The sequence below is a fragment of the Aristolochia californica genome, unplaced genomic scaffold (genome assembly GCF_029961685.1).
Source record: "Aristolochia californica isolate CCGP_79_NKW_82.1479 unplaced genomic scaffold, dmAriCali1.0.hap1 SCAF_2, whole genome shotgun sequence".
Classification (NCBI taxonomy): domain Eukaryota; kingdom Viridiplantae; phylum Streptophyta; class Magnoliopsida; order Piperales; family Aristolochiaceae; genus Aristolochia; species Aristolochia californica.
In genome coordinates, this window is record NW_027181881.1 from 22,687,246 (window position 1) to 22,703,496 (window position 16,251).

The window sequence follows — 16,251 nt, forward strand, 5'->3', positions numbered from 1 at the left end:
TTTAGTGCGTGAAATAATTTTCTTCACTTACATTTATAATAATTAACAAATTTATTTGCATACATGAACTCTAAAATTTTCATTTTGTTGCGATCTATTTGCCTTGCAACTTTTTTGTTTACGAGAAAAATGGGAGAGTAAAAACTAAAGTTTGGATCTGAAAAAAATTTTGAATATCCAAATTGGAAATGCACGAATGCTGAGAGACATAATTCCAAAAAGTATCTATGATTTTTAAGGATAGTCAAAAAGTGGGTTGTTTGGCTCTGGTAAATATCCCGCCAAACGTTAACTTGAGAATTTAATTTTTTCTACTCCTTGAAATTTTGGGATCATTAGGTCACTTGCATCCGCAACATATTTTTGGCATGCATTTCCACCACATTTAAAACATGTTAGGATCAGTTTGAAGTCCCTTTCCTATAAAATTTCGCCAAGCTATTTGGGATTGTACTAGTGGAATTTCCCAAACATGGATAACAAAACTTTGGAGTTCATTTTTAGTGCATGAAATAATTTTCTTCACTTACATTTACTATAGTTTTAAAATTGTTTTGCATAGATGAACTCTAAAATTTTCATTTTGTTGTGATCTATTTTCCTTATATCTTTTTGGTTTACGAGAAAGTTGGGAGAGACAAAACTTTAGTTTGGATCTGAAAAAACATTTCAACATCAAAATGGAAATGCACAAATGTTGAGAGATATAATTCCAAAAAGTATCTGTGATTTTTAAGGATAGGCAAAAATTGTGTTGTTTGGCTCCTGTAAATATTAAATCAACTTGAGTATTTAATTTTTTCTACTCCTTGAAATTTTCTTGCATCATTAAAATGTTTCTGGCATGCATATCCACCACATTTAAAACATGTTAGAATCAGTTAGAAGTCTCTTTCCTATAAAATTCCACCAAGCTATAAGGGGGTTGTACTAGGGGAATTTCCCAAACATGGATAACAAAACTTTGGAGTTCTATTTTAGTGCGTGAAATAATTTTCTTCACCTACATTTATTCTTGTTTTCAAATTTTTTTGCATACATTAACTCTGAAATTTTCATTTTGTTGCGATCTATTTGCCTTGTATCTTTTTTGTTTACAAGAAAAATGGGAGAGTCAAAACTCAAGTTTGGATCTGAAAAAAATTTTGAATATCCAAAATGGAAATGCACAAATGCTGAGAGAGATAATTCCAAAAAGTATCTCTGATTTTTAAGGATAGGCAAAAAGTGGGTTATTTGGCTCTGGTAAATATCCAACCACACGTAAACTTGAGAATTTAAGTTTTTCTACTCCATGAAATTTTAGGGTCATTAGGTCACTTGCATCTTCAACATATTTCTGGCATGCATATCCAACACATTTAAAACATGTTAGGATCAGTTAGAAGTCTATTTCCTATAAAATTCCACGAAGCTATTTGGGGTTGTACTAGTGGAATTTCCCAACCAAGGATATAAAAACTTTGGAGTTCATTTTTAATGCATGAAATAAATTTCTTCACATACATTTATTATTATATTCAATTTTTTTTGCATACAGGAACTCTAAAATTTTCATTGTGTTGCGATCTATTTGCCTTTTATCTTTCTTGTTTACCAGAAAAATGGGAGCGTGAAAAGTAAAGTTTGGATCTGAAAAAAATTTGAACATCCAAAATGGAAATGCACAAATGTTGAGAGAGATAATTCCAAAAAGTATTTGTGATTTTTAAGGATAGGCAAAAAGTGGGTTGTTTGGCTCTGGTAAATATCCAACCACACGTTAACTTGAGAATTTAATTTTTTTTTACTCGAAATTTTTGGATCATTAGGTCACTTGCATCCTCAACATGTTTCTTGCATGCATATCCTCCACATTTAAAACATGTTAGGATTAGTTAGAAGTCTCTTTCCTATAAAATTCCACCAAGCTATTAGGGGGTTGTTCTAGTGGAATTTTCCAAACTTGGATAACAAAACTTTGGAGTTCATTTTTAGTGCTTAAAATAATTTTCTTCACTTACATTTATTATAGTTTTCCAATTTTTTTGCATACATGAACTCTAAAATTTTCATTTTGTTGCGATCTATTTGACTTATATCTTTTTTGTTTACAAGAAAATTGGGAGAGTGAAAACTCAAGTTTCGATCTGAAAAAAAATTTGAACATCCAAAATGGAAATACACAAATGCTGAGAGCGATAATTCCAAAAATTATCTGTGATTTTTAAGGATAGGCAAAAAGTGCATTTTTTGGCTATGGTAAAGATCCATCCACACGTTAACTAGAGAATTTTATTTTGTCTACTCGAAATTTTTGGATCATTAGGTCACTTCCATCTTCAACATGTTTCAGGCATGCATATCCACCACATTTAAAACATGTTAGGATCAGTTAGAAGTCTCTTTCCTATAAAATTGCACCAAGCTATTTGGGGGTTGTACTAGTGTAATTTCCTAAATATGGATAACAAAACTTTGAAGTTCATTTTTAGTGCATGAAATAATTTTCTTCACTTACATTTATTATAGTTTAATATTTTTTTTTGCATACGTGAACTCTGAAATTTTCATTTTGTTGTGATCTATTTGCCTTATATCTTTTTTGTTTATGAGAAAAATGGGAGAGTGAAAACTCAAGTTTGGATCTTGAAAAAATATTTTAACATCCAAAATGGAAATGCACAAAAGCTAAGAGAGATAATTCCAAAACATATCTGTGATTTTTAAGGATAGGCAAAAAGTGGGTTGTTTGATTCTGGTAAATATCCAACCACACGTTAACTTGAGAATTTAATTTTTTCTACTCCTTGAAATTTTTGGATGATTAGGTCACTTGCATCCTCAACATGTTTCTGGCATGCATATCCACCACATTTAAAACATGTTAGGATCAGTTAGAAGTCTCTTTCCTATAAAATTCCACCAAGCTTTTAGGGGGTTGTACAAGTGGAATTTCCCAAACATGGATAACAAAACTTTGGAGTTCATTTTTAGGGCGTGAAATAATTTTCTTCACTTTCATTTCTTATAGTTTTCAAATTTTTTTGCATACAGGAACTCTAAAATTTTTCGTTTTGTTGCGATCTATTTGCCTTATATCTTTTTTGTTTACGAGAAAAATGGGAGAGTGAAAACACTACCTTGGATCAGAAAAAAAAATTTAAACATCCAAAATGGAAATGCACAAATGCAGAGGGAGATAATTCCAAAAAGTATCTGTGATTTTTAAGGATAGGCAAAAATAGGTTGCTTGGCTCTGGTAAATATCCAACCACACGTTAACTTGAGAATTTAATTTTTTCTACTCCTTGAAATTTTTGGATCATTATGTCACTTGCATCCTTAACATGTTTCTGGCATGCATATCCACCACATTTAAAACATGTTAGGATCAGTTAGAAGTCTTTTTCCTATAAAATTCCACCAAGCTATTAGGGGTTGTACAGGTGGAATTTCCCAAACATGGATAACAAAACTTTGGAGTTCATTTTTAGTGAGTGAAATAATTTTCTTCACTTACATTTATTATAATTTTCAAATTTTTTTGCATACATGAACTCTAAAATTTTCATTTTGTTGCGATCTATTTGCCTTATATGTTTTTTGTTTACGAGAAAAATGGGAGTGTGAAAACTCAAGTTTGGATCTGAAAAAAAATTTCACATCCAAAATGGAAATGAACATATGTTGAGAAAGATAATTCCAAAAAGTTTATGTGATTTTTAAGGATAGGCAAAAAGTGGGTTGTATGGTTTTGGTAAATAACCCACCACACTTTAAATTGAGAATTTAATTTTTTGTACTTGAAATTTTTGGATGATTAGGTCACTTGCATCCTCAACTTGTTTCTGGCATGCATATCCACCTCATTTAAAACATGTTAGGCTCAGTTAGAAGTCTCTTTCCTACAAAATTCCACCAAGATATTAGGGGTTGTACTAGTGGAATTTTCCAAACGTAGATAACAAAACTTTGGAGTTCATTTTTAGTGCTTGAAATAACCTTCTTCACTTACTTTTATTATAGTTTTCAAATTTTTTTGCATACATGAAATCTAAAACTTTCATTTTGTTGCGATCTATTTGCCTTATATCTTTTATGTTTACGAGAAAAATGGGACAGTGAAAACTCAAGTTTGGATCTGAAAAAATTTGAACATCCAAAATGGAAATGCACAAATGCTGAGAGAGATAATTCCAAAAATTATCTGTGATTTTTAAGGATTGGCAAAAAGTGGGTTGTTTGGCTCTGGTAAATATACAACCACACGTTAACTTGAGAATTTAATTTTTTCTACTCCTTGAAATTTTAGGATCATTAGGACATTTGCATCCTCAACATGTTTCTGGCATGCATATCCACCATATTTAAAACATGTTAGGATCAGCTAGAAGTCTCTTTCCTATAAAATTCCACCAAGCTATTAGGGGTTGTACTAATGGAATTTCCCAAACATGGATAACAAAACTTTGGATTTTATTTTTTGTCAAATAATTTTCTTCACTTACATTTATTATAGTTTTCAATTTTTTTTGAAAACATGAACTCTAAAATTTTCATTTGGTTGCAATCTATTGGCCTTATAACTTTTTTGTTTACGAGAAGAATGGGAGTGTGAAAACTCAAGTTTGTATCTTAAAAAAAAATTTAACATCCAAAATGGAAATGAACAGATGCTGAGAGAGATAATTCCAAAAAGTATCTGTGATTTTTAAGGATAGGCAAAAAGTGGGTTGTTTGGCTCTGGTAAATATCCAACCACACGTTAACTTGGGAATTTAATTTTTTTGACTCCTTGAAATTTTTGGATCATTAAGGCACTTGCATCCTCAACATGTTTCTGGCATGCATATCCACCACATTTAAAACATGTTAGGATCAGTTAAAAGTCTCTTTCCTATAAAATTCCACCATGCTATTAGGGGTTGTACTAGTAGAATTTCCCAAACATGGATAACAAAACTTTGGAGTTCATTTTAAGTGCGTGAATTAATTTTCTTCACTTACATTTATTATAGTTGTCGATTTTATTTGCATACATGAACTCTAAAATTTTAATTTTTTTGCGATCTATTTGCCCTATATCTTTTTTGTTTACGAGAAAAATGGGAGAGTGAAAACTCAAGTTTGGATCTAAAAACAAATTTGAACATCCAAAATGGAAATGAACAAATGCTGAGAAAGTTAATTCCAAAAAGTATCTGTGATTTTTGAGGATAGGAAAAAAGTGGGTTGTTTGGCTATGGTAAATATCCAACCACACGTTAACTTAAAAATTTAATTTTTTCTACTCCTTCAAAGTTCTGGATCAGTAGGTCACTTGCATCCTCAACATCTTTCTGGCATGCATATCCACCTCATTTAAAACATGTTAGGCTCAGTTAGAAGTCTCTTTCCTACAAAATTCCACCAAGATATTAGGGGTTGTACTAGTGGAATTTCCCAAACGTAGATAACAAAACCTTGAAGTTCATTTTTAGTGCTTGAAATAACTTTCTTCACTTACTTTTATTACAGTTTTCAATTTTTTTTGCATACATGAACTCTAAAATTTTCATTTTGTTGCGATCTATTTGCCTTATATCTTTTTTGTTTACGAGAAAAATGGGATAGTGAAAACTCAAGTTTGGATCATAAAAAAAAATTTGAACATCCAAAATGGGAATGCACAAATGCTGAGAGAGATAATTCCAAAAAGTATCTGTGATTTTTAAAGATAGGCAAAAAGTGGGTTGCTTAGCTCTGGTAAATATCCAACCACACGTTAACATACCAATTTATTTTTTTCTACTCCTTTAAATGTTTGGATCATTAGGTCACTTGTATCCTCAACATGTTTCTGGCAAGCATATCCTCCACATTTAAAACATGTTACGATCAGTTTGAAGTCTCTTTCCTATAAAATTCCCCCATACTATTAGGGGTTGTACTAGAGGAATTTCACAAAAATGGATAACAAAAATTTGGAGTTCATTTTTAGTGTGTGAAATAATTTTCTTTACTTTAATTTATTATAGTTTTCAAAATTTTCTCTATACATGAATTCAAAATTTTTCATTTTGTTGCGATTAATTTGCCTTATATCTTTTGTTATTGACGAGAAAAATGGGAGAGTGAAAACTATAGTTTTGATCTGAAAAAAAATTTGAACATCCAAAATGGAAATGCACAAATGCTGAGAGAGATAATTCCAAAACGTATCTGTGATTTTTAAGGATAGGCAAAAACTGGGTTATTTGGCTCTGGTAAATATCCAACCACATGTTAACTTGAGAATTTAATTTTTTCTACTCGAAATTTTTGGATCATTAGGTCACTCTCATCCTCAACATGTTTCTGGCATGCATATCCCCCACATTTAAAACATGTTATTATCAGTTAGAAGTCTCTTTCCTATAAAATTCCAAGAAGCTATTAGGGGTTGTACAAGTGGAATTTCCCAAACATTGATAAAAAAACTTTGGAGTTCATTTTTAGGGCGTGAAATAATTTTCTTCACTTACATTTCTAATAGTTTTCAAATTTTTTTGCATACATGAACTCTAAAATTTTCATTTTGTTGCGATCTATTTGTCTTATATCTTTTTTGTTTACGAGAAAAATGGGAGTGTGAAAACTCAAGTTTGGATCTAAAAAAAAATTCTAACATCCAAAATGGAAATGAACAAATGCTGAGAGAGATAATTTCAAAAAGTATCTATGATTTTTTAGGATTGGCAAAAAGTGGGTTGTTTGGCTCTGGTAAATATCCAACGACACGTCAACATGAGAATTTAATTTTTTCTTCTCCTTGAAAATTTTAGTTCATTAGGTCACTTGCATCCTCAACATGTTTCTGGCATGCATATCCACCACATTTAAAACATGTTAGGATCAGTTAGAAAACCCTTTCCTATAAAATTCCAACAAGCTATTAGGGGTTGTACTAGTGGAATTTCCCAAACGTGGATAAAAAAACTTAGGAGTTCATTTTTAGTGCGTGAAATAATTTTCTTCACATACATTTATTATAGTTTTCAATTTTTTTTGCATACATGAACTCTAAAATTTTCAATTTGTTGCGATCTATTTACCTTATATCTTCTCTGTTTACGAAAAAATGGGAGAGTGAAAACTCAAGTTTGGATCTGAAAAAAAAATTTGAACATCCAAAATGGAAATGCACAAATGCTGAGAGAGATAATTCCAAAAAGTATCTATGATTTTTAAGGATAGGCAAAAAGTGGGTTGTTTGGCTCTGGTAAATATCCAACCACACGTTAACTTGAGAATTTAATTTTTTCTACTCCTTGAAATTTTTGGATCAATAGGTCACTTGCATCCTCAACACGTTTCTTGCATGCTTATCCACCACATTTAAAACATGTTAGGATCAGTTAGAAGTCTCTTTCCTATAAAATTCAACGAAGCTATTAGGGGTTGTGCTAGTGGAATTTCCCAAACATGGATAACAAAGCTTTGGAGTTCATTTTTTTTTGTGTGAAATAATTTTCTTCACTTACATTTATTATAAATCTTTTTTCATACATGAACTCTAAAATTTTCATTTTGTTGCGATCTATTTGCCTTGTATCTTTTTTGTTTATGAGAAAAATGGGAGAGTGAAAACTCAAGTTTGGATCTGAAAAAAAAATTCTAACATCCAAAATGGAAATAAACAAATACTTAGAGAGATAATTCCAAAAAGTATCGGTGATTTTTAATGAGAGGAAAAAAGTGGGTTGTTTGGCTATGGTAAATATCCAACCACACGTAAACTAGAGAATTTAATTTTTTATACTCCTTGAAAGTTTTTGATCATTAGGTCACTTGCATCTTCAACATGTTCTTGGCATGCATATCCACCACATTTAAAACATGTTAGGTTCAGTTAGAAGTCTCTTTCCTATAAAGTTCCACCAAGCTATTAGGGGGTTGTACTAGTGGAATTTCCCAAATATGGATAACAAAACCTTGGAGTTCAATTTTAGTGCGTAAAATAATTTTCTTCACTTACATTTATTATAGTGTTCAAATTTATTTATATACATGAACTCTAAAATTTTCATTTTTTTGCGATCTCTTTTCCTTATATCTTTTTTCTTTAGGAGAAAAATGGGAGAGTGGAAACTAAAGTTTGGATCTGAAAAAAATCTGAACATCCAAAATGGAAATGCACAAATGGTAAGAGATATGATTCCAAAAAGTATCTGTGATTTTTAAGGAAAGGCAAAAAGCGGGTTGTTTGGCTCTGGTAAATATCCAACCACACGTTAACTTGAGAATTTAATATTTTCTACTCCTTGAAATTTTTGGATGATTAGGTCACTTGCATCCTCAACATGTTTCTGGCATGCATATCCACCATATTTAAAACATGTTAGGATCAGTTAGAAGTCTCTTTCCTAAAAAATTCCACCAAGCAATTAGGGCTTGTACTAGTGGAATTTCCCAAACATGGATAACAAAACATTGGAGTTCTTTTTTAGTGCGTGAAATAATTTTCTTCACTTACATTTATTATAGTTTTCAAATTGTTTTGCATACATGAACTCTAAAATTTTTATTTTTTTGCGATCTATTTTCTTTATATCTTTTTTGTTTACGAGAAAAATGGGAGTCTGAAAATTCAAGTTTGGATCTGAAAAAAAATTTAAACATCCAAAATGGAAATGCCCAAATGCTGAGAGAGATAATTCCAAAAAGTATCAGTGATTTTTAAGGATAGGCAAAATGTGGGTTGTTTGGCTCTTGTAAATATCCAACCACACGTTAACTAGAGAATTTAATTTTTTGTACTCCTTGAAATTTTTGGATCATTAGGTCACTTGCATCCTCAACATGTTTTTGGCATGCATATCCACCACATTTAAAACATTTTAGGATCAGTTAGAAACATCTTTCCTATAAAATTCCTCCTAGCTATTAGGGGGTTGTACTAGTGGAATTTCCCAAACATGGATAACAAAAATTTGGAGTTCATTTTTAGTTCGTGAAATAATTTTCTTCCGTTACATTTATTATAATTTTCAAATTTTTTTGCAAACATGAACTCTAAAAATTTCATTTTGTTGCGATCTATTTTCCTTATATCTTTTTTGTTTACGAGAAAAATGGGAAAGTGAAAACTCTAGTTTGGATCTAAAAAAAAAATCTGAACATCCAAAATGGAAATCCACAAATTCCTAGAGTGATAATTCCAAAAAGTATCTGTGATTTTTAAGGATAGGAAAGAAGTGTGTTGTTTGGCTCTGGTAAATATCCAACCAAACGTTAACTTGAGAATTTAATTTTTTCTACTCCATTAAATTTTTGGATGATTAGGTCACTTCCATCCTCAACATGTTTCTGGCATGCATATCCACCACATTTAAAACATGTTAGGATCAGTTAGATGTCTTTTTCCTACAAAATTCCACCAAGCTATAGGGGGTTGTACTAGTGAAATTTCCCAAACATGGATAACAAAACTTTGGAGTTCATTTTTAGTGCGTGAAATAATTTTCTTCACTTACATTTATTATAGTTTTCAATTTTTTTTGCCTACATGAACTCTAAAATATTCATTTTGTTGCGATCTAATTGCCTTATATCTTTTTTGTTTACGAGAAAAATGGGAGAGTGAAAACTCTAGTTTTGATCTGAAAAAAAATTTAAACATGGAAAATGGAAATGGACAAATGCAGAGAGAGATAATTTTAAAAAGTATTTGTGATTTTTAAGGATAGGCAAAAAGTGGGTTCTTTGGCTCTGGTAAATATCCAACCACACGTTAACTTGAGAATTAAATTTTTTCTACACCTTGAAATTATTGGATCAATATGCCACTTGCATCCTCAACATGTTTCTGGCATGCATATCCACCACATTTAAAACATGTTTGGATCAGTTAGAAGTCTCTTTCCTATAAAATTCCACCAAGCTTACATGGATAACAAAACTTTGGAGTTCATTTTTAGTGCGTGAAATAAATTTCTTCACTTACATTTATTATAGTTGTCAATTTTATTTGCATACATGAACTCTAAAATTTTCATTTTGTTACGATCTATTTGCCTTGTATCTTTTTTGTTTTGCGAGAAAAATGGGAGAGTGAAAATTCAAGTTTGGATCTGAAAAAAAATTTGAACATCCAAAATGGAAATGCACAAATGCTGAGAGAGATAATTCCAAAAAGTAACTGTGTTTTTTAAGGATAGGCAAAAAGTGGGTTGTTTGGCTCTCGTAAATATCCAACCACATGTAAATTTGATAATTTAATTTTTTGTACTCCTTTAATTTTTTTTATCATTAGGTCAGTTGCATCCTCAACATATTTCTAGCATGCATATGCACCATATTTAAAACATCTTAGGTTCAGTTAGAAGTCTCCTTCCTATAAAATTCCACCAAGCAATGAGGGGGTTGTACTAGTGGAATTTCCCAAACAAGGATAACAAAACTTTGGAGTTCAATTTTAGTGCGTGAAATAATTTTCTTCACTTACATTTATTATAGTGTTCAAATTTATTTGTATACATGAACTCTTAAATTTTCATTTTGTTGCGATCTATTTTCTTTTTATCTTTTTTGTTTACGAGAAAAATGGGAGACTGAAAACTCAAGTTTTGATCTGAAAAAAAATCTGAACATCTAAAATGGAAATGCAAAAATGCTGAGAGAGATAATTCCAAAAAGTATCTGTGATTTTTAAGGACAGGCAAAAAGCGGGTTGTTTGGCTCTGGTCAATATCCAACCACACGTTAACTTGAGAATTTCATTTTTTCTACTCCATGAAATTTTTGGATCATTAGGTCACTTGCATCCTCAACATGTTTCTGGCTTGCATATCCACCACCTTTAAAACATGTTAGGATCAGTTAGAAGTCTCTTTCCTATAAAATTCCACATGCTATTCGGGGGTTGTGCTTGTGAAATTTCCCAAACTTGGATAACTAAACTTTGGAGTTCATTTTTATTGTGTGAAATAATTTTCTTCACTTACATTTCTTATAGTTTTCAAATTTTTGCATACATGAACTCTAAAATTTTCATTTTGTTGCGATTTATTTGCCTTAAAACTTTTTTGTTTACGAGAAAAATGGGAGAGTGAGAACTCTAGTTTGGATCTGAAAAAAAAATTTGAACATCCAAAATGGAAATGCACAAATGCTGAGAGAGATAATTCCAAAAAGTATATGTTATTTTTAAGGATAGGCAAAAAGTAGGTTGTTTGGCTCTGGAAAATATCCAACCACACGTTAACTTGAGAATTTAAGTTTTTCTACTCCTTGAAATTTTTAGATCATTAGGTCATTTTCACCTTCAACAAGTTTCTAGCATGCATACCCACCACATTTAAAACATGTTAGGATCAATTAGAATTCTCCTTCTTATAAAATTCCACCAAACTATTAGGGGTTGTACTAATGGAAATTCCCAAACATGGATAACAAAACTTTGGAGTTCATTTTTAGTGCGTGAAATAATTTTCTTCACTTACATTTATTATTGTTTTCAAATTTTTTTTCATACATAAACTCTAAAATTTTCATTTTGTTTACGAGAAAAGTTTGGATTTGAAAAAAAAATTGAACATCCAAAATGGAAATGCAAAAATGCTGAGAGTGATAATTCCAAAAAGTATCTCTGATTTTGATGTATAGGCAAAAAGTGGGTTGTTTGGCTCTGGTAAATATCCAACCACACGTGAACTTGAGAATTTAATGTTTTCTACTCCTTGAAATTTTTGGATCATTAGGTCATTTGCATCTTCAACATGTTTCAGGCATGCATACCAACCAGATTTAAAACTTGTTAGGATCAATTAGAAATATCTTTCTTATAAAATTCCACCAAGATATTAGGGGTTGTACTAGTGGAATTTCTCAAACATCGATAACAAAACTTTGGAGTTCATTTTTAGTGCGTCAAATAATTTTATTCACTTACATTTATTATAGTGATTAAATTTTTTTGCTTACATGAACTCTAAAATTTTCGTTTTGTTTACGAGAAAAGTTTGGATTTGAAAAAAAATTGAACATCCAAAATGGAAATGCACTAATGCTGAGAGAGATAATTCCATAAAGTATCTCTTAATTTGAAGGATAGGCAAAAAGTGGGTTGTTTGGCTCAGGTAAAAATCCAACCACACGTTAACTTGAGAATTTAAGTTTTTCTACTCCTTGAAATTTTTAGATCATTAGGTCATTTTCACCTTCAACAAGTTTCTAGCATGCATACCCACCACATTTAAAACATGTTAGGATCAATTAGAATTCTCCTTCTTATAAAATTCCACCAAGCTATTAGGGGCTGTACTAGTGGAATTTCCCAAACATGGATAACAAAACTTTAGAGTTTATTTTTAGTGCGTGAAATAATTTTCTTCACTTACATTTATTATGTTTTTCAATTTTTTTTGCATACGTGCAGTCTAAAGTTTTCATTTTGTTTACGAGAAAAGATTGGAATTGAAAAAAAATTGAACATCCAAAATAGAAATGCACAAATGCTGAGAGAGATACTCCAATGATTATCTCTGATTTTGAAGGATAGGCAAAAAGTGAGTTGTTTGGCTCTAGTAAATATCCAACCACATGTTAACTTGAGAATTTAATTTTTTCTACAAGTTGAAATTTTTGGATCATTAGGTGATTTTTATTTTCAACTTGTTTCAAGCATGCATACCCACAAAATTTAAAACCTTTAGGATCAATTAGAAATCTCTTTCTTATAAAATTCCACCATGCTATTAGGGGTTTTACACGTGGAATTTCCCAAACATAGATAACAAAACTTTGGAGTTCATTTTTAGTGGGTGAAATAATTTTCTTCAATTACATTTGTTATAGTTTTCAAATTTTTTTGCATACGTGAACTCTAAAATGTCCATTTTGTTTAAGGGAAAAGTTTCGATTTCAAAAAAAATTGAACATCCAAAATGGAAATGCACAAATGTGATAGAGATAATTCCAAAAAGTATCTATGATTTTTAAGGATAGGCAAAGAGTGGGTTGTTTGGCTCTGGTAAATATCCAACCACATGTTAACTTGAGAATTTAATTTTTTCTACTCCTTGAAATTTTTGGATCATTAGGTCATTTCCATCTTCAACATGTTTCTGGCATGCCTACCCACCACATTTAAAATATGCTAGGATCAATTAGAAATCTCTTTCTTATAAAATTCCACCAAGCTATTAGGGGTTGTACTAGTGGAATTTCCCAAACATGGAGAACAAAACTTTAGAGTTCATTTTTAGTGCGTCAAATAATTTTCTTCACTTACATTTATTATAGTTTTCAAATTTTTTTGCATACTTGAACTCTTAAATTTTCATTTTGTTTACGAGAAAAGTTTGGATTTGAAAAAAATTTAACATCGAAAATGCAAATGCACAATTGCTGAGAGAGATAATTCCAAAAAGTATCTCTAATTTTAAGGATAGCCAAAAAGTGGGTTGTTTGACTCTAGTAAATACCCAACCACAAGTTTACTTGAGAATTTTATTCTTTCTACTCCTTGAAACTTTTGGATCATTAGGTGATTTGCATCTTTAACATGTTTCTGGCATGCACACCCACCACATTTAAAACATGTTAGGATGAATTAGAACTCTCTTTCATATAAAATTCCACCAAGCTATTAGGGGTTGTAATCGTGGAATTTCTCAAAAATGGATAACAAAACTTTAGAGTTCATTTTTATTGAGTGAAATAATTTTGTTCACTTACATTTATTCTATTTTTCAATTTTTTTTGCATTCAAGAACTCTTAAATTTTTCATTTTTTTTACGACAAATGTTTGGATTTGAAAAAAAATTGAACATCCAAAATGGAAATGCACAAATACTGAGAGAGATAATTCCAAAAAGTATCTCTGATTTTGAAGGATAGTCAAAAAGTGGGTTGTTTGTCTCTGGTAAATATCAAACCACACGTTAACTTGAGAATTTAATTTTTTCCACTCCTTGAAATGTTTGGACCATTAGGTCTTTTGCATCTTCAACATGTTTCTGACATGCATACCCACGACATTTAAAACATATTGGTATCAATTAGAAATCTCTTTCTTATAAATTTCCACCAAACTATTAGGGGTTATACTAGTGGAATTTCCCAAACATGGATAACAAAACTTTGGAGTTCATTTTTAGTTTGTGAAATAATTTTCTTCACTTACATTTATTAAAGATTTCAAATTTTTTTGCTTACATGAACTCTAAAATTTTCATTTTGTTTATGAGAAAAGTTTGGATTTGAAAAAAAATTGAACATCCAAAATTGAAATGCACAAATGCAGAGAGAGATAATTCCAAAAAGTATCTCTAATATTTAAGGATAGGCAAAAAGTGGCTTGTTTGGCTCTGGTAAATATCCAACCACACGTTTACTTGAGAATTTAATTTGTTCTACTCCTTGAAATTTTTGGATCATTAGGTGATTTGCATCTTCAACATGTTTCTCACATGCATACCCACCACATTTAAAACATGTTAGGATCAATTAGAAATCTCTTTCTTATAAAATTCCACCATACTATTAGGGGTTGTACTAGTGTAATTTCCCAAACATGAATAAAGAAACATTGGAGTTCATTTTTAGTGTTTGATATAGTTTTTTTCACTTACATTTATTATAGTTTTCAATTTTTTTTTACATACATGAACTCTAAAATTTTGATTTTGTTTACGAGAAAAGTTAGGATTTGAAAAAAAATTGAACATCATAAATGAAAATGCACAAATGATGAGAGAGATAATTCCAAAAACTATCTCTGAATTTGAAGGGTAAGCAAAAAGTGGGTTGTTTTTCTCTGCTAAATATCCAACCACATGTTAACTTGAGAATTTAATTTTTTCTACTCCTTGAAATTTTTGGATCATTAGGTCATTTGCCACTTCAACATGTTGCTGGCATGCATACCCACCACATTTAAAACATGTTAGGATCAAATAGAAATCGCTTTTTTATAAAATTCCACCAAGCTATTAGGGGTTGTACTAGTGGAACTTCCCAAACATGGATAAGAAAACTTTGGAAATCATTTTTAGTGCATGAAATAATTTTCTTCTCTTACATTTATTAATGTTTTCAAATTTTTTTGCGCACATGAACTCTAAAATTTTAATTTTATTTAAGAGAAAAGTTTTGATTTGAAAAAAAATTGAACATCCAGAATGGAAATGCACAAATGCTGAGAGAGATAATTCCAAAAAGTATCTCAGATTTTGAAGGATAGGCAAAAAGTGGGTTGTATGGCTCTGGTAAATATCCAACCAAACGTTAACTTGACAATTTAATTTTTTCTACTCCTTGAAATTTTTGGATTATTAGGTCATTTGCTTCTTTAATATGTTTCTGGCATGCATACCCACCATATTTAAAACATGTTAGGATAAATTAGAAATATTTTTCTTATAAAATTCCACCAAGCTATATGGGGTTGAACTAGTGTAATTTCCCAAACATGGATAACAAAACTTTCGACTTCATTTTTAATGCGTGAAATAATTTTCTTAATTTACATTTATTACAATTTTCAATTTTTTTTCTTTCATGAACTCTAGAATTTTCATTTTGTTCACGAGAAAAGATTGGATTTTAAAAAAAATTCAACATCAAAAATAGAAATGCACAAATGCAGAGAGAGATAATTCCAAAAAGTATCTCTGATTTTGAAGGATAGGCAAAAAGTGGGTTGTTTGGCACTGGTAAACATCCAGTCACACGTTAACTTGAGAATTTAATTTTTTCTACTACTTGAAATTTTTTTGATCATTTGGTCATTTGTATCTTCAACTTGTTTCTGGCATGCATACCCACCACATTTGAAACATGTTAGAATCAATTACAAATTTCTTTCTTATAAAATTCTACCAAGCTATTAGTGTTTGTACTAGTGGAATTTCCAAAACATGGATAACAAAACTTTGGAGTTCATTTTTAGTGCGTGAAATAATTTTCTTCACTTACATTTATTATAGTTTTCAAATTTTTTTGCATACTTGAACTCTAAAATTTTCATTTTGTTTACGAGAAAAGTTTGGATTTGAAAAAAATTGAACATCCAAAATGGAAATGCACAAATGCTGACAGAGATAATTCCAAAAAGTATCTCTGACTTTGAAGGATAGCGAAAAAGTGTGTTGTTCGGCTCTGGAAAATATCCAACCACACGTTAACTTGACAATTTAATTTTTTCTACACCTTGAAATTTTTGGATCATTAGGTTACTTACATCTGCAACATGTTTCTAGCATGCATACCCACCACATTTAAAACATGTTAGGATCAATTAGAAT